Source organism: Marmota marmota, unplaced genomic scaffold, assembly GCF_001458135.2.
Source record: "Marmota marmota marmota unplaced genomic scaffold, marMar, whole genome shotgun sequence".
In the NCBI taxonomy this organism is placed as follows: domain Eukaryota; kingdom Metazoa; phylum Chordata; class Mammalia; order Rodentia; family Sciuridae; genus Marmota; species Marmota marmota.
This window is the reverse complement of record NW_026000153.1, coordinates 6,877,317-6,898,385: the sequence shown is the minus strand read 5'-3', so window position 1 is coordinate 6,898,385 and position 21,069 is coordinate 6,877,317. Positions and strand designations below refer to the sequence as shown.

The window sequence follows — 21,069 nt, the reverse complement described above, 5'->3', positions numbered from 1 at the left end:
ACTACAGTTCAACTAGTAGAGCAGTGGGCACTTGGAAGGTGCTAGGCCCTGAAGTCAGTACTTAAGCAAATATTTTATCATTTAATCCTTTTTACAGTCTTTTGGAAATAGGTTTCATCATGCCTATCTACAGACAACTAAACTGAAGCTCACAGGAATAGCAAGAAAACGGAAGGGAAATATGCTATCCAGAGTAAGTTAGTTAATGAATTCCTACCTGCCTTGGAATCTCTTCAAGAGAAACACATTCTTTCCTACTTTTAAGAAATAATCTTTCAGGAGGATACCAGAGTTCCAGGAACTTATACTTCATAGCAAATGGGACCTAGAGCCATAAAACAAAAGAAGCACAGGCATATAAACAGCAACACCCAGAAACCTGTCAGAAATGCAAACTTTCAGGCCCCATTCCAAACCTATTGAATTAGAAACTCTAGGAGTCAGATTCTGATTCTCAACCCTCTGATTCTCATGGCCACTGAGAGCCACAAAACATCAACAAAGGATTAAGGGAAAAGGAGCAGGTGTCAAGTGACTGTAAAATTAATTTGGTAAGTAGTGAATTAAAATGAGTTATCCAAGGTAGTGCAAGCCTATAATTATAGCAACTCAGGCAGAGGATTTCAAGTTGGAGGCCAGCCTGAACAACTTAGTGAGTTCTTGTCTCAATATAAAAAATTTAAAAAATAAAGCATAAGGGTGTTACTCTGTGGTACAGTGCCCCTGGGTTCAATCACAGCACCAGAAAATAAATAAAAATTTAAAATGAGATAGTTTTTTAATTAAAGAACTCTGTAACAAGTGGCAAACTAACCTAGCTACAGCACTCTTCCTTTCAGTGTTCTACAAGATAACCTTTCAATGATACTGTCCAAAGTGTATTCTGTTCCTTACATTTTAGGGCTCACACCTGGAATCAGATAGACCTGAGTATAAATCTGACCTCCATTTGTGAAAGGGTATTATCTTATTGTCTTTTTTTCCTTACATACACATGCATATACACACTAATTTAGTAACAAAACTCAAACACATACTTTATTATTTCTTTTCTAAGCTCTCTATTAGATTATATGCTTGTTTCTGAAGGATAAGGTTTTCTTCATCTTTGCCTTCCCAATACCAGAAAGTAATCTATTGTGGAAGACACTGAATATTTCTTAATAAATAACAAAGAAAAATCAAATACAAACACTAAATACGAGAATTAAAAAAAAAAAAATCAAGTTTCCTTGATGCTAAATTTTAAGTGGGCTAACACACAAAAACATTACCTAAGCCCTGTGCTGCTTTTGTTTATAAAAGTCCACTGTCTCATATTCATATGTAGGTTAAGGAATATTTTCCTCTAAGCCTTGCAACACATAATCTTTTTAAAAAGTCTTTAAGACATTAAATATATGGACACATAGCTAAAATAAGAATAATATCAATGGATGGTAGAAAATTAGGTCCCCAACAAACCTCAACTTTCTGTGAAGAAAATCTGTCAGATTTCTCAAATTCCATCAATGGCTCCTGACAAATGAGAACTGCTTTCCAAATACCAAGGAGTAAACCTGACAGAACTAGTTTACCACTCCTCTGGGGGTGGGGGTGGGGGTGGGGAGTGTAACAACCACCTTCTCTGAACAAGTAGTAGCATGTCCCTTTCTATAAGTACCTTTATCATTTCCTTTAGTGCCCTAGCCTACAAGAGGACACTTCTCTAGGTTGCTTGTAACACACATTTAATCACCTTATTCCAGTCTGTTAATGGAATTTTGCTTGCACTAGTATATTCAGAGGCAAGCCTTGGACATTGTTTAAGGAAAAAAAAAAAAAAAAAAAGCCTCATTATTCTATAGTCCCACATTATATGGGAAATTGAAGTCTAAGAAAATGAGAGATGAACATAATTAAGCTAGTATGACTGACTTCAAAATAAAACTGTTGCTACCATACCCAGTGCCTCTTCCAAAACCACAATATATCAAAAGTGAATGTACAGCAATAGTGACCAAATGATATTGTGATATTGTGAGCATGTATGAATATGTAGAATGAATCTCACATTCATGTATAATTATGATTCACCCATAATTTTTTTTTAAAAAAGTGAATGCAGCTAACCATGTCCCAGATTGCCTTTATGGCTTTTCCTCAAGACTCTTTCCTAGTTTTTAAAGATTCTTTTTTCCCCAGATAGTAAAGGAACCCAGGCTGAGGTGCCATGATGCCAAAGGCTTTCCTCACTCTAGCAATTTGATAAGGAAGGCTGAAGAGCAGAAGAGCAGATCCTATTCCTGCTCCTCTCTCAACCTTGAGTCCTGGATTCACATTTACAACTCAGTAGGCTGTTTTACTGTGACAGGGCCAAAAGAACTCCATTTTCTGGTTCTTCCTATGTAAGGCTGAAATTTCTTTTAGCCTCAGCAGTTGTTTGGAATTGTACAGAAAACATAACAATCTTTGACTCATTTATACTTCCTGGGCTTAAATATATAAACAACACAAATCATAGGTAGAAAAAAAAAATGTATACCTAGCCACTGTCGACCTAATTTTTAAAAAGATTTAGACTAAATCAAAATAAATACCCAACTCATGAATCTTTATTCAACCACTTCTCTACATTCCTTGACAAGTAGAGTTGCTGCCACACTTGGAAACACTGATCCTAAAAACAAAGTTCCCTGAACTTTGTCCTTTTTCCAAGGATTTACAATTTGTAAATAAACTAACCACTATCTCACTTTGCTGCAGTGACTCCTATCAAATATTTAATGTCAGGGCTGGGTTGTGGCTCAGTGGTAGAGTACTTGCCTCGCACATGTGAGGCCATGGGTTCAAACCTCAGCACCACAGAAAATAAATGAATAAAATGAAGCTTTAAAAAAAAATTAATGTCATCCCAAAACTTTGCTTATCAGATAATTTAAAGAATGGACAAAACAAATTGTTTGTGTTACATTGTAACTAAGTTCTCTCTTATTAGTGATATCTACATACTCAAGCCTACAATATTTATCATTAAACACTTTGGACAGTCTTAGTTTTAGTGTCCACAAATTAGAGTACAGTGTTATTATCATACATAAACTGGTAGAGGGGTGGGGTGAAGTGGACAGAGCACAAGAAATGGGAATAGCAAGAAACTTTCCCATGACTGTCCCCCCCCAAATGTACTTATTTTACACTTAGTCAAACCTTGAACTCTTGACATAAAAGAGTACATGCTATATGGTTCCATTTATATGAAGTTCAACAATAGGCAAAACTAGTCTATGGTAACAGAAATAGGTAATATTAACAGCCTCTTGGAAGTATAGGGTTATGACTAGGAAAAAGAATGAGTGAATTTTTGGGGGATCATGAAAGTATTCTCGTGTTTTGATAATGTGTTAGTTGGTTGTAAAGTTTATGTATTTGTTAAACCTCTTTAAATTCTATACTTCGGATCTATGCATTTCACCGTATATGAATTAATCCTCAATTTTAAAAAAGGAATAAAGTAGCTGCTTCCTTCCTATAAACAGATCAGTGCCCAAGGATAAAATCAGAAAAAACTGGATTGGGTGGGGGGGTCCTGAAATAGTTAAAAACAAAAAAGATTACAAGATGAAAGTGACAATTATGAAGCTCCATGAAAATATAGCTCATGTCTGTTATATTCACTACTATCACCATTTAGCACGACTTAATAATTTGTTATATAAATACAAAAGAACTATTAAAAAAATCAGAGTACTATCCCTCCTCAAATAAATACTTAGACATGAAAAGAATTCCAAGATTAATGGCTCTTCATCAACTTAGGTTAATAGATCCTCTTTGAGAATCTGATGAAAACCAAGGATTATTCCTCTAGAAAAATTAACATAAAACACAAAATTTTGTTGTATACATCAAGCTTCATCATAGGCCTCCCAATGATGTCTCTATATCCTACTTCTCAGAACTATGTTAGGTTACTTGACAAAGGGGAATACAGGCTGCAGATGGAACTAGTTGCCTTAATCAGATGATCTGAAAATAGGTTACCCTGGATTATCTGGGTAAACCCAATGTAATCACAGGGGTCCTGAAAACGTGGAAGAGTCTTGCAGAAGAGTCAAAACAGAGAGATGGCAGTATAAATAAACAGCCCAGTGCTGCTGGCTATGAGGACAGAGGATGGGGCCATGCAGGTGGCTTCTAAAAGCTAAAAAAGGTTAAGGAAACAGACTCTCCCCCAAAATCTCCACAAGCAGCTTACCAATATCTTGATTTAACCCAGCAAGACTCACTGAGCCTTCTAATTTCTAGAACTATAAGATAATAAAAGTTGTGCAGTTTGAAGCCCCTACATTTGTGGTAATTTGTTAAGACTTCTGGTAGAAAACTAATAATCATGGTGAAATGAAAAAAGCACTAATTCAGGCATTAAGAATTATCACCTAAAAGTCAAATGTCTTAATATCTCAAAGCCTTAATTTTCTCATTTGTAAAATTATGTTTTGTCTCTTGCTAAGTATTAGCTGAAGAGTATGTCAATATGCTTTTTAAATGATAAAATATCTATAGATGTGAACTAGTCATATTATTACACAAGATCATATTGATCAAGATAACATCCATACTGGCATATTAAAATACATTCAACACCATATACAGCTCAAAGAGTTCTAGAAACAAAGCTCCAACTGTATTGAAACTATTCCTACTGTGTATTTTTGAAAGCTTTCTATCAAGAAAAAAAATTCAGCCTTTTAATTTCTAGAAAATCTTTACAAATTGTTGGTTACATTTTAGATGGTTAAGAACTAAGTCTATTATGTATTTCTATATTCCATATAAAACACACCAAATAGCAATCTGTAAAAACTTTTTAAAAAGCATACAGATACTATGTATAAGAAATTGTTATGAGGGGAAATCAATATTGATACAAGTATGTCACTTGCAGTGCTATTAATTCTAAATTATAAAACAGGATTATCTAAATAAATACCATCCACAAAATGTTTTTTAGGTTATCTATTACCTTTGACTTCTCACATTTTACTATCATAATAAATACCTTCTTCCTACTCTTCACTACTCTTAGAGTACAAATATTTCAAATAATAAAAGAGAGACAGTCTCTATGAAATTCAAACCAAGGCTGAGGTAGGTGAACTGTGAGTTCAAGATCAGCCTCCGCAACTTAGCAAAGCTCTAAGCGACTCAGCAAGACCCTGACTCTAAATAAAATACGAAAAAGGGCAAGAGGTGTTGCTCAGTAGTTAAGCAACCCCTAGATTCAATTCCTGATACCAAAGGGAAAAAAAAAAATCAATCCAATATATTTGGTAATAAAGTTTTTTCTTCTTCATTTGTAGGATGTAGAAGACTTATATATACCATTTTGATTTAAATTTGTAACCCTGTACCATTAAAATTGACACAAATCTTATGTGTAAAAAATTAGTTTTATAAGTCAATGACACAAAGGAAATATTTAAAATGCATAAACACCCAAAACTATTGTGGATACAGATTACATAATGAATTACAAATCAATACAAAATGACAATAGAATGTATTTTGACGTAGTGCATATATATGGAACTTAATTTCCAATCTTTGTGGTTGTACGTGATGTGGAGTTACACTGTTCATATATTCATGTACGAACATAAGAAAGCTATGACTGATTCATTCTATTGTCTTTCAATATTGTGAAAAATGGGAAAAGCCATGAAAAAGTAATTAAACACATGGAAAAAATGCCCATTTTGACAGCAATCAGGAGATATAAATATTAAAAGTATCAAGCCAAACAGTAAAGTAAGTAGAATTGTATCTAATAAAAAAGGATACCACCTAATAATAGCAAAGTTATAGAAAATTATACTACTGGTATAAAGTATGCCTATCAATGTTAATAGCAGCTCAATTCACCTACCTAGGTACTCTTCAACAGATGAATAAAGAAAATATGGTACATATACACAATGGCATATTACTCAGCCATAAAAAAAAGAATGAAATTACAGGATTTGCTGATAAACAGATGTAACTGAAGACTATAATACTAAGTGAAATAAGCCAATTCCAAAAAACCAAAGATCATAGGTTCTCATGTTAACTCACAATAAACCCAGGGGGTGGGAAGGAGTGGGTGTTCACTGGATTAGAAAATGGGGAGTGAAGGACAGAGAAGGGGGATGGAAATACGAAAGACAATAGAATGAATCAGTCATAGCTTTCTTATGTTCGTACATGAATATATGAACAGTGTAACTCCACATCACGTACAACCACAAAAATTGGAAATTATGCTCCATGTATATGCAATACGTCAAAATACATTCTATTGTCATGTATAACTAAAAAGTACAAAGCAAAAATATATACCTTTGGGGAGGAGGGTTCAATATCTATTAAAAATTAAAGTATTGGGGCTGGGGATGTGGCTCAAGCAGTAGCACACTCGCCTGGCATGCACAGGGCACTGGGTTTGATCTTCAGCACCACATAAAAATTAAAAAAATAAAATAAAGATGCTGTGTCCACTGAAAACTAAAAAATATTTTTAAAAATTCTCTCTAAAAAAAAATTAAAGTATGCATTCCACTGGACTCAAAATCTCTAATTCTAGTTATCTGCTGTATAATAATTTTTCTGGTCTTTCTTCCAGGTTTCTGGCACAAAGCTTTAGAACACATGAACTTTCCCAAGTACTTGGCATTATTCATTGAATCCTTTGTATGACATCTGACTTACTGCTAAAGACATGATTCAGAATGAAAGCTAGTCACACAAAAAAAAAAAAGCTATGTAATAGGAGAGTTGGGCTTTGAGCCTGCCCAATCTACACAAAGATTTTCAGTTGACTGGCAAATTTTTCTTTCTTTCTTTTCTATGTATGTGTGTCTGTCTATATCCAAGGGGATTTGTATTTATTTATTAGTTCTTTGTAGTTATACATGACAGAATTCATTTTAATATAATTACACAAGCATGGAATATATCTTATTCTAATTAGGGCCCCCATCCTTGTGGATGTATAGAATGCTGGAATTCACCATGATATATTCATATGTGTACACAAGAAACTTATGTCAGATTCATTCCACTTTCTTTTTCCTATCTCCTCTCCCCTTCATTCCCATTTGTTTAATCTACTGAACTTCTTTTCTTCCCCCTCCCCAAATTTTCAATTATCATGCCTATTTAATGAAATCCAAATGAAAAATAAAAAAGTCTGGACATCTAGGCTTGGAAGAGCACAGATATGCCCAGGAGAAAACCATAGCCTGACTCCATAAGGAAAATAAACTGTGTTTAGAATTCCCCCTAAAACTTGCATTATAGTCCATTCATTTGATTGATCCTCATCTATATCCTTTATAATAAAAACGTTAACTATGAGTACAGTATGTTCCTGAGCTCTGTAAGCCACTGTAGTAAATTATTAAACCAGAGGAATAACATGAACCCCTAAAACTGGTAGCCAGGTGTGTAGCCATGCAGGTGGCTTGGAGACTGCCCCAAAGTGTTTTTGGCATGTGAAATAAAAACAGACTTCTTGGGATGGTACCCTTAAACTTTAGTCTGACACTAATTCAGAATAGTATCCATCCTATTAAAGTCTGTACATGGGTATAAAGACATATAACAATGAATATGAATATTTGAATATAAATGTTTCTAACAAACTGGAAAAACAGGAACATCCTAAATAATACAATAGTTAAATAAACTATGGTACATGTATACTATTGGATTTTAAGTACACAATAATTAAAAAGAAGAGTTGCATTTATATGTTCCCCCATAGGAAAAATCCCCTAAACACATTAAACAGAAAAAGGTTTTAGAAAACTATCATATGACTGCATTCTAACCAAATAACAACTTCCATCTCCATCACAAAATTACAAATAAAAAAATTAAACTTTTTTCCTATGTACTATAAGTACGTATACAAAAATGATAATAGTTACATTAAGGAGAAAATAGGATCACTAAAGGGGAGAACTAAAAAGTGCCTTCCATTTATCTGAACTAACTGAAATTTGTAGTGATTTTTAATCTCTTCTACATTAAAAAGAAAAAAGAGGATTTCCAACTAAAAATGATTGGCTGAATGTATTCAGCAGCCTCTGTTCAGTCCAAACATCTTATTAAAATAATAAAAATGTAAATTTTAAGGGGAATAAGGTTTTTTTAAAGGATAGACTGTAAAAAAAATAAAAATAAAAGCAATTATCATTAGACTTTGGAAAGAAAATGTATGAGTGATCACTATCATTGCTGAACCAGGAAGACAGAAAAGCAACTGGATTTACACCAGGGACAAGAACTGGCCAGCACAAAACATCCCCAGAAGCAGGAGTGAAGGCGGGCCTCAAAAGAAATTTTCACCTGCTGGTCTGTGTGAGAAGCTTTAGCTCTTCCAGCTGTCCTCCCTGGCTTCTAGAAGGTAGGCAACCCTGGCATTAGACTGCAGGTTTGCAATTTGGAGGGGGAAAGTTTCCACACTTGGTGACAATGTCAATAGCTGAAGGCAGAGGTACTATGTTGATATATGAGACCATAGGATGGAGATTAAACAAAAGTATCATGTTGAATGCTGAGACTCCAAATACTTTCACTCTACTCTTAGAACCCCGCGCCCCCCCCAAAAAAATTATGTCTTGACCTAGACACAGTAGCACATGTCTGAATTCCAAGAAACTCAAGAGGCTACAGCAGAAGGATCACAAGTTTAAGGTCAGCCTAGAAAACTTAAGAGACCCTGTCCCTAAATAAAAACTAAATATATATATATATATATATTTTTTTAATATATATACCTCAGCAGTAAAGTATCCTGAGTACAACCCCAGTAGAGCAATCAAAAACAAAACCCCAAAAAAACTAACTATGAAAATAAATTAGGGCTGAGATTGTGGCTCAGTGGTAGAGCACTCGCCTAATACATGTGAGGCACTGGGTTTGATCTCCAGCACCACATAAAAAAATAAATAAAGTTATTTTGAGTCCATCTACAACTGCAAATATTTAAAAATAAATTAATTAAATTTCCTCAATACTAAAAACATGCTAATAAAAAAGTACACCATCAGGCAACACATAGAAGGCAATATTCATAATTCATATTTCTGGAAAAAGATTTTTGTGTCCATAATATATAAAGGATTTAACAACTCAATAATGAAAACCAGAAAAAAGGTTAGAATTGTAGTTCAGTGGTAGAGCACCTGCCTAGCATGTACTAGGCCCTAGGTCCCCAGATGGGGAGGTGGGGAGTCTTTCATGTAAGAAAAATCATAACTGGAAAATATGACCAAGCCTAAGAGAAAAGGCAATTAATTTAATATTCTTAAGAAAAGAGACCAGACAGATGATTCTACATACAGAGACAGCTTCCAATCAATTTTTAAGTACCCCACTTTAATGTACCAGTAATCAGCCAAATATCACCAAACACTTAAAGAAAACAAAAAAACTTAAGCCAAGAGAAAAATAACTGGGAAGAAAGTAAGCGATTAGGAAGGGAAAAAAGCATACACACATAAGTAAACATACATATATGAACATATATAAACAAACATGCAAAAATACACATAATAGTCTCAGAAAAAGATGTTGTTATCACACAAAAAAATGTAATGAATGGACCCCCAAAGCTCAGGAAACAATGCCAAGAGTAAATAAATGGGGCAGCATCAAATTAAAAAACTTCTGCCCAGCAAAGGAAACTAAGAAATGCGAAGAAAGAACCTACAGAATGGGAGAAAAATCTTTGCTACTCTCTGACAGTAGATTAATATCTAGAATATATAAAAAAACTTGAAAGACTTTGAACCAAAAAAACCCAATTAATAAATGGACAAATGAATTAAACAGTCACTTCCCCCAAAGAAGAAATACAAATGGCCAACACATGTATAAAAAAAAAGTTCAACATCATTAACAATTACGGAAATGCAAATCAAAACTAAAATGAAATTTCACTTCATACCCGTCAGAATGCCAGTCATCAAGGATACAAATCATAAATCTTGGAGAGAATGTAGAGAAAAAGGAAAACTGTTAACACTCTTGGTGGGACTATAAATTAGTACAACCACTATGGAAATCAGTATGGAGTGCCTCAAAAGATTAGCCATGGCAACACCATATGACAGAAAGAATTAGTTATCACACCATAGTAATACATGCATACCCATGTTTATATAGCAGCACAATTCACAATAGCCAAACTAAGGAACCAGCCTAGGTATCTATCAACAAATAAATGATCAACAACAACAACAATGGAGTTTTATGCATAAAGAAAAATGAAATTGTTATTTACAGGAAAGCAGATGCATAGTGAGAACATTATGTTAAAAGTGAAATAAACCAAACTCAGAGGGTCAATGGTCATAAGTTTTCTGTCATATGCAAAAGCTAGAGAGAAAAAAGGAAAAAGAAAAGTGGGGAGTGGGTTCCAGGACCTCATGAAAAATCAAAGGGAGATCAATAGAAGAAAGATACCAATGAGTAGGAGATACTGAATGAGGGGGGAAGTGCTGGGGAGTGACGATGGCCAAATTACATCGTTATATTGTGTGTATGCCCAAATATGTTAACAACAAACCATTATGTACAACTATAATGTGCCAATAAAAAAGTGGGAAAAAAATAAATGTATGAAAAAAATCTCACAAAAAGAAAGTTCATAAAAATAAAAAACACTGAAATCAAAAGGTAAAAATTATAGAAACAAAAAACAACTTAAGTATTATAACAATGGAAGAAAAAACCTTCCAAAAAAGAACAACAAAAAACCAGAGACTTAAAAAAAAAAAAAAAATCAAGAAAAGATTAAGCAGAGAATCATTCTAGGTATTCAAAATCTAAATGAGAAGAAAATATGGTGGAACACACAGAAATAATTTTTTGAAACTGCCCAAAAATGAAGGACAAAATTTAACAGACTAAAAGAGCCTTACAAATATGCTTTAATAACACATTCCTTCCAAGATCCATAATAACAAAAAATTATAACCCTAGGAAAAGAACCTGAAAGTTTGGATTTGGGGGGGAGGGAGGGGTCATACAAAGAATCAACAACTAGAATGACAACCATATACTCAACAACACATCTAAAATCTGAGAGAAAATAATTTCCAACCTAGAACTCAATGTCAAGCCAAAGCAGTAATCAAGAATGAAGGCAGGCTAGGCACATGCCTATAATCCCAGGTAAATAGGGGGCTGAGGCAGGAGGGTCACAAATTTAAGGCCAGCCTGGGCAATTCTCTAAGACCCTGTCTCAAAATAAAAAGGGTCAAGGGTGTAAGCTGAGTGATAGAACACTTGCTTAGTATGTGTGAGGCCTTAGGTTCAATCCCCCCACCCTAAGGGAGGGAGGGGATAAATATGTTTTGACTCTGAAGTCTCAAAAACTTTTACCTTACATACATTGTTTCTCAGTAGGACATAGGAGATTGTGTTCTGCCCCAAAACAATGGAGAATATCAAGAAAGAAAAGACACGACATCAAAGTATTAGAATATTGATCATAAAAAGGAAATGGATTCTCCTGGACCAATTCAGAATGGGGAGGTCAGAAGGCCCCAGAAGAGACTTTATCAAGATGAAATTCAGAGAGGATCTAATGTATATGAACAAACTGAGATTTACATTACCAAGGGAGGGCTGTAAAACTAAATAATCTTTCAAGAAACTAAGCAAAAATTTTAAAACACAAAGATTGTACAGGAAAAGAAAAGCAGCCAATGTGAACTCCGAATTACTAAAAGAAAGTTCGATATGTTCTACAGAATAATAATGTATACAGAATAAATAACATTTAAATACTATAACTGTTAAGTAGACTAACATCTCCAAATAATTTAAGGAAATTTATCTACCCTCCCTACTTTTTAAGCGACTCAAAGGAGATAGTTCTTGTGAAATCACTTTCCTCATCTATGAATTACTACATAAAAGCAATGGTATTAGTTCAATATTTATGAAGACATTAGTTGTGGTTTGATTTTACAGAAACAAACAACAATCCTTAAAAATTCTGTATATGGTCAGATGGAGCAAGAGTGGACAAGGGGAGTTATAAAGGAATTAAGCCTTGAAGGTGCTCTCCTTGTTGTTAGCAGGGATTGAACCCAGGGGCACTCAACCACTGTGCTGCAACCCCACTCCCCCTTTTTTTTTTTTTTTTTGTAGTTGTAGATGGACAGAATGCCTTTATTTTATTTTTACATGGTGCTGAGGATCGAACCTAGTGCCTCATGCATGCTAGTTAAGCACTCTGCCACTGAGCTACAGCCCCAACCCCTCACCCCTTATTTTTTGAGTTAAGAGTCTTGCCGAGTTACTTAGGACCTTGCTAAATTGCTGATGGCGGCTTTGAACTTGGGATCCTCCCGCCTCAGCCTAGAGTCACTGGGATTACAGGCATGTGTCATCACTCCTGGCTACTGGAAGTGTTTTGAAGAAATACTGTGTTACAGATCTGAGGAAAAACAAATCAAGACCTCGGACCTCTCAGACTAGAAGATGCAAAGGCAGCAGCAGAGCAATGAATAATTGCTTTATTAAAGATGCGCCATATCATACAACAATTATAAAGAGGCTGAATCTGGGATGGGTAGTGTGCTTGCCCAGCATGTGGGAGACCCTGGCTTCAACTTAAAAAAATAAAAAATAAATTTTAAAAGCTAAGCCTTCAGATTCTGTCCTGAAGCAGCAGTACATACCTAACAAAAAGTCTGACCTGCCTTATCTTCTTACCAATCATCTTAGCCATCTCCAACCACCCACAAAACAAATTTGAAATAATCTAAGAATACTTTGTAGCAAATCCAACTGGTTATTTAAAAAAAAAAAAAAAAGGCTCTAAACAGCATAATTTTATTCCTAAGGCAATTTTATGATTGTTCCCACTTGTATAACCCACATTATACTTATTTTCTCTGGTTCAAAAATTCCATTTACATATATTAACACAAATAAAGACATAGTTACACTGCTTCTTTCAGAAGCAATGTTTTTCAAGTGATTTAAATATGACAATAATTTTGGCGATCAACAACCTTGTTTAAGAACATACAAAGCACTTGCTTAGGCAGCACACATTAAAATTGGAATGATACAGGGAAGATTAGCACAGCCCCTGTATAAGAAGAACACACAAATTCACAATCCAACCACATTTTTTAAAAAAATTAACATAAATACACAATATTATTAAATATATTTTTGGAAATATTCAATATGTACAAAGTTTTTACCACATATATGGCACAGTAAACGTGCTGTAAAGCTTAATTCAAATATTCACCAGAGAATCTTGTTAGAAAACACATTTTTAAAAATAACAAAAACTAAAAGTTTAGATTCTTTTTGCAAAATCTGAGAAACTGGGAAGGAAATAGGGCATGAGAGTAAAGTACATGGTCCTCCTGACCATGAGCTAATCAGAGTCCTTCTGATAGAGAGAGAAATAATCCCCTCTTTTTTAAGCCTCCAAAATCACAAAGGGTTAGAAGTAAAGATGAGCCTGCAGGTCATCAGCTTAAAAGGCCTATATTCAACAGAATAGGATAAAGTAGGGAAAAGCAAAATGAGATTAGAGCATCTACACAAATTATGTGCATGGGTGTATATACACATACATACATACACACACATACACACATACACACATACACACATACACACACACACACACATTGCTACATTTTGGTTCCAGTGGTCTTGGTTCTTTGCACCTGTTCCTTCAATTCTGTGCACAACCCTAGGATCCTTTCCAATAATTAGAGGACAATATATTATTTTTCACTTGTTTTAAGCTATTTCCATCATTTACAATTCATAGATTCTATGATCACAAAACAACACTTTCAGTTAACACTAGAAATAACAACAGGGTATTAAAAATTTTAAAGCTATACTTTAAAATAACTCTCAAATGAAAATATCAAAACATGTAGTTAAAATTTATTCCTCACAGTTGTTTTTAAAAGAAAATGTGTATATACATATGAAAACACATAGCATTCAAAGCTATGAAAAGTGACTTATTACACTGAGAGGTAATCATAGCTTTAAATGTTTTAATCATTTAAAAAAATAAGTGAAAAATAAATTAAGAAGCTGAGAGAATGAACAAAATTAATTTTACAAAATAGGAAAAAAAAAGAGATAAGAAGTTGAACTAATGAAACAGAAATCAACAATAAAAGTGGCACAATGGCACAGGCCTGTAATCCCAGATACTCAGGAAGCTGAGACAGGAGGAAGTTCAAAGCCAGCCTCTGCAACTTAGTGAGGTCCTAAGCAACTCAGTGAGACCTTGTCTCTAAATAAAATACAAAATACGGCTGGGGATGTGGCTCAATGATCTAGTGGCCCTGAGTTCAGTCCCCAGTACCAAAAAAAAAAAAACAAAAACAAAAAATCGTGCTATAAAAAATGTTATGTTAAAAACTGATGGGGTAAAAAAAAAATGTTATCAAAAAATTGTCCATAGATCCAAGAAATCACAAGGGAAATCAGAAGACATTTTCCACTAAATGTTAGTAAAAACACTTCAAAATCTGTAGAAGTAAATTTAAAATCTTATATTAGAAAAATCAAAAAGGTTCAAAATCAAAATATTGTATAGAATGTCCCAAGTTTTTGTATTCCAGATGTGTATACATGAAGAAAGTAGACATCAACGTTTTATTCTGGTTATTTTTGGTGATATGACTACAAGTAATTGCAACATCTTCTACACGCTTTTCTGTATTTTATTGTTTTCTACTGAATATGTACTGTATTATAATCTTTATGATTTAAAAAGTTAAGTGACTTTTTTTCCTTATAATTCAATTCTAATCATGGCCTCTTCCTCTGTCTCTTAAAATCCTTACTCCTAGGTCTTTCTCAGCAATTTGACAACTTGGTAAAAGACTGTTTCAAAATAAAAAATAAAAAGGGCTGAGGATGTAGTTCAGTGGTAGAGCACTGCTGGTTTCAATCCATAGTATCAGGGGGAAAATATACATATTTACAAATTCTACCATTATGTATAATTATAATGCACAAAAAAAATCATAAAATCCTTGCACCTCAGATCCTATCCACTATACTCCTGGTTGCTTGTCTCCAATTAATTCACTTTACATTCTCACTTCCAGACTCAGACACATGACATAATTCCATACATTTTCTCTGGAAATAACCTGAACTACTATATTTTTTTGGTCTCATTCAACTTCCCAACCTCACTGCATTAATGAAGGCTACTTTACCACCCATGCTAATTGTTTTTATGAACATTCACGACTTAATGGGGAAAAAAAGTAGACATAAAGTTGAACAAATCCTGAGATACCATACTAAGGTTTTTAAATATTAGCCTATGCCCTTAAAAACAAGATTTATATTCATCCCTTAGTAATCACCCACTTTTTAGATCCACTTATAATCCTCAAATTGATGATTTCTCAATTTTTTTGTAAAGTCCCAAGTTAAAGAATCATTTTCAACTTCTAAAAGGATGCTTCTATCCAGATGGAAATCTGACAGCCACCCAAATTTAACACACCTAGAAGAACTCATTACTTCTGAAAACTGTTCTTCCCATCTTTAATATTGCTTAAAGGTGTCACTATGCACCTAGATTCTCAATTCTATCATTTCTACCTTATAAATCTAGATCAAATCCAATTTTTCTCCTCCCTTGACAATAATTTCAACTTAGGCATCTTCCACAAATTTTCTTTCTTTCCTTTATTTTGACGGTACTAGGGATTTAACCCAATGGCTCGACCATTGAGTTATATCCCCAGGCCTTTTTATTTATTTTCAGACAAGGTCTGCCTAAGTTGCACATGCTGGCCTCAAACTTGTAGTCCTCCTGTCTTAGCTTCCCAAGTAGCTAGAATTACAGGTATGCACTAAGGTGCCTAGCCCACCAATTACATTCCAAATTTTCTAGCTTAATTTCCTGCTACCACATTCTCTGCCTAAAAAACAATCTGGATCAGGGTGGTGTACAGTTCAAAAGCTAACACTCCACCACTACAGAAGATTATTATCCATGTACATGTATTATCTATCCTACAATGGTACCCCCTGGCCTAATTATACTACCTTGCTTTCAAACTTGATTAAATAAAATAAATGGAGCACTGTAGAATTTCGATGATCAGCCCAAATTTCTATTCTCTAGATTCATGTGTTCACCATTCCTCCACACACCCAATAGTCCAGATGTGGTCAACTTTTCAGTATACCCTATCAAAGTCCCAGTCTTTTGTGGATTTTTTCTTTAGTCCATAGTCCCTCTCCTCCATAAAATTTTTAAATCCTTCAAACAGTTGAAATGTTACCTTTCTCTGTAAAGCATTCTTTGACTACCCTGGATAGAGATCCTTCACTAAATGTTTTGTTAAAAGTCCTATTACAGAACCTATAACATTGTATAATCAAAAAGGTCCTCTAAAACCCAAGGGAACATTGAGCAAGAGCAGGAAGAAGCCTTTCATGTTTATACCCATGAAACCTAAAATTCCCAGCTCCTAAAAGAGGCTCATTCATGTTTACTAATATTGTACTTACTACATGCATTATTGCAACTTTTTTAAAAGTTTTTAAAAAATGAGCTTTTTAAAAAATTAAGGCAGTTACATGTTTACTGTACTACCTAAGTCTATTAATCAGTGTGGCACACACTTTAAAGAAACTACTTTGGATTCCTACTTTCTGGTGTTTAAACCTTTGCAAAACCCCCACCCCTTGTGTGTGAACCAGACTCATAGTTTGCTTTTAACCAATGAAACCTGCAATAAAGGCCTGGTGTACTGATGACATAGATATAGTACTAGTCCATCTTCCTACTCTCTCTACTTGCTGGCTTTGAAGAAGCACGCTTCCAAGAACCCAAACCACAAGACAATTCTGCCAAACAATTGGAGGCCATCTGAAGACGGATTCTTCCCCATCTGAATCTCTAGATAATGCAATCCTAGCCAACATTTCAAACGGAGTCTTGCAGAGGACTCAGCTATGCTATGCCTAGATCCTTGACCCATAGAAAGAGAAATAAATGTGTGTTGCTTTAAGCAGCTAAATCTGTAGGAAGCTGTTAATAAACATCATAGAACACAAATACAATTGGAATATAAGACATTTCTGAACCCTTTGTTCAAATAAAGGGCTGTTTTTTCCAATTTCTAAACATATAATGATGGAACACATAATGCAAAATTAAAAGACTAATATTTTAATTAAACTATGTGCTTAGGAATATTTATGTAAGAAGATAAATCTTAGAAACTACATAATGTAGTTCCTACACTTCTCTTTTAACCCTTTAATAAACCCAATTTTAAGTATATCCAGTGTATGGAAGAACATTAAGGTAATTTACCTTTCAAGATGAATAAGTAATATGAAAGTGGACATTGAAATAAAAACCTACTTACTGGCTACCAAGCAAAACAATTAATTGGAGAAGAGCAGGGGACTTGCTGGAGACCAGAACTACAGCAGCCAATAAGCATCTAAGTACCTAGTATTTACAGCATGCAGTTCTAAGATCAGATAGGGTCCATGCAACTATTAACATTCCTCCCTCCAGCTCACCTTCTACCTTGTGGTCGAGGTACTTCCAAAAAATTCCCAAAGCAGAAACTTCTATGACAGGTCACACTTTAGCATGAAACATATTTAAAAATACTTGAGATTATAAGTGAGAAACATTAACCACAAAAGTTCCTTTTCAAGACTGGCATGGGTAGCAGTTAGAAGTGTCATTTTTCTTAGGAAGAGGCAATTCATTCCTCTTCTGCCACTCCCTATAAATGGCTTCTATTGACTAAAATAAATTTCAGAAATAGAAACCATATTAACTATGTCATCTATCCCAAATCCAAATATTTTGGCACTTGATATTGCTAAGAAGTGATGACTGAGAACAATTCAGTAATTTGAGATAATCTACACTATAAAACCTCATATCCATGTTAAAAATCAGGTGAAGTAAACCTTCTCAAAAATACAGATCTTAAGATATGTAGTTTTAAGAGTATGGCTTTTAAGAGAAAAACCATACTACTTTGACATGAGGAAACAGGCTTCATAAATAACAGGAGGCACCTGAATTCCAAACAGAATATTGCAAACCACAAACTCAAGACAATTAGACAGTCAAAAGCAACACTGTACTCCTGATTGATTGTCTTCAATTAATTCACTTTACATTCTCACTTCCAGTCTCAGATACATGACATAATTCCATACAATTTCTCTGGAAATAACCTCCACTGACTGCTATATTTTTATAGTCTCATTCAACTTCCCAACCACACTGCATTAATGAAGGCTACTTTACCACCCATGATAATTGTTTTTATAAACATTCATGACTTAGTGGGGAAAAAAGTAGACATAAAATAAAGTTGAACAAATCCTGAGATACCATACTAAGATTTTTAAATATTAGACTATGCCCTTAAAAGCCAGTTTTAAAACAAAAGGGATGGGCAATATTAGTAGTAATCAAGATAGCTTCTCTTCATCTTAATAGTATTAATCTCATCAGTCCGAACAAAAAGAAAAAACTATTCCATTTTTTAAAAACTCCTATACAGATTCTAATCATAGTTTAATGTCCAAGAACTCACTTCTAGGAAATTTCTACAAACTGAAATATCTGGATCAAGCACCTCTTTTTCAGTTCTCTAGAGAGATAATTAAATAAGAGTATATAGCCAAAATATATGTCTAAAAAAGAGTAAAACATAAAACCATAACAGAAAACCTCCTTGTTCAATTTGGCAATTATGATAGAACTACTAACAAATGGATTTGCTACTAGACTCCTAAGATTAAAAAAAAAAAAAAAAAAAAAAAAACGTGACAGTTTTTCATTTTCTATAAATTACTTAATAGCCCATAAGAGAAAGATTATTAGCCTCATATTTTTCTTATGAGAATAATACAACTAAAATAAGTTTTAAAAAACAGTTAAGAACTTTTCATTAATTTAGAAATATTCTTTTTCTCAATTTTCAGATGGAGTTCATTACATATGCCCAAAGTTAAAGGACATGCTAATATCATAATACATATAAAAATTAAGCCAATGTAAAGTGTAATCAAGTCGAATTTTTTAAATTATAAGGTTCATCATTCAGCTCCCTAAGTCTCAAAATAAGAAACATGCATCTATTGTTTTCCTCATTCCATGCACCGACATACAGAAAAAAATCTCACTAAGACAATGTCACTAAAAAATGGGTTTTCACATAAATCTATTCCATCTGTCTAAAGAATTTAAAGTCACAGCCCTATGTTCTGATCTTTTCATTTAAGAACAGGTATCTTCTGATACTCTTCCAGCCTTTCTCAACTGAGGTTTCTCATGTGAATCAGTAAAACACAGAAAATTGATGGTTTCCTCAAAAGTCCCAAGAATGATACATAACCAGAATCATTCTGAATACACTCGGAGAGAAAACGTTATATTCATTGCACACATTGGATAGACAGGAGTGTTCAATTCTCTACAGAGATCTAGTTGGGAAAGACTGCCCAAAGTTCCTCACACTATCCTGTCTTCCAAACCCAAATGCACTAGAACTATAAGCACATAAACCTAAAATTTAGACTTTAAAAAAAATGCTTTACCTCCAACTTCCAGCAACTAGATCTTTTTCACTTGCTAATTTATTATGAATTAAAAGCATGGGTGTCAACTGTTTGCTCTGGTCTAAAGGGAAGTATTAAACAAAATAAACCCATGCAAATATACTTTTTGTCAAAGTGAAGTATAAGCCCTTTAAAATGCAGTAATCAATATATTAAGTAAATAATTAATTTGACAAAACCTTCCCTATTTCCTTTTACATACTCATATCTTTTGATAATTAACACTGCTAAATGCAAATTTTTATTTTAAAAAGAAAAAAAAATTTAAAACCAGTAACAGTCCTTATCTTCAATTCTCTGGAAACTGCTTTACAGCACCTTCAGCTGTGTTGTAATCAAGGCACAGTAAGGACACCACCAATTCTTTTTATCAAAAACAAGATTTTAAAGATGGCCCAACTGTAGGAAAACAACTTATATTTTCATTTACACAGCAAATATTATCATAAATAGGTAATTAAAAAGTTAGCCACTCCTTATTAAAGTAGAAAGCGGTATTAAAAAGGTGGGAAAACTAAACACGACATCTTTAACTTATTCTAGTGTGAATGCTGATAGAAAACCAGAACAGATATATGTTCTTACTGAATATTCTATTTTACCAACTTTCTACTCAGAGTAATTACATTTATAAACACATGAGTAAAGAAGCTATAAAAATGGAGGGGATAAGTGTTTTCCCTGTTCTGTGCTCAGTTGCATCAGGAAAATTATGCAATTATATGGGAATACTTATCTTCTATGTGTTTCTTTCTTTTCATAAAGGAGGGAGGAAAGGTGGTCTTGATTCAGCATAAAACAAAGAGGCAGAATTCATTTTCCTCAGATGAAGCGCACCCTTTCTTCGGTAAGCAGTTTCCTACTAATTTTTTTTTTCCCCACAAGTGACTTTTCCTTAACCATAGTCAATACTGCTCTTCAAAAGAACCTAGCCAATTACTGCCCCCTTGTAGGCAAAGTTGTGATAATTTTTAAACGCTCTCCTAAAGAAACTGCTTAGGATTATTTAAATTTCTAAATTAGGCAGGGCTGACATTAACCATTATGCAAAGTAGCAATTCACTGAGGTTAAAAAAAAAACGAAAACACTTTCAATCAACACATGCATCCAATTAACGTATATGTGCTAGGTGAGCCCATTTAGAGACTTAGGGATCCCCGATTTTATTTAAAAGTCGGTCCAATGGAAATGATAACTTCCTTCTTTTTCAAATACTCAAAAGTCCATTTGAGGCCCTCGACTTTTGGCTGCTCCCCACTCGGTCCCCAGACACAACTACATTTAGCAGCGGGTCTCCGCCTGACTTCCTGGTATTAAAAGCCACAACCACGAGGGCTGTTTCGTCAGCTTGTTTTAAAACAATACTAGCTCCATTCTCCTCACTGGGGGTGGGTGGGGAG

The 21,069-nt window shown here is 34.1% G+C and overlaps 1 protein-coding gene and 1 non-coding gene across 2 annotated transcripts in view; one reads left to right on the top strand and one right to left on the bottom strand.

Moving 5' to 3' along the window:
• Positions 1-21,069, bottom strand: part of Znrf2 (zinc and ring finger 2) — a 92,551-nt gene that overhangs the window by 69,666 nt on the left and 1,816 nt on the right. The window lies entirely within an intron of this gene.
• Positions 13,082-13,183, top strand: LOC125611567. Its single transcript, XR_007341780.1, has one exon. It is a non-coding gene; the product is annotated as a U6 spliceosomal RNA (small nuclear RNA).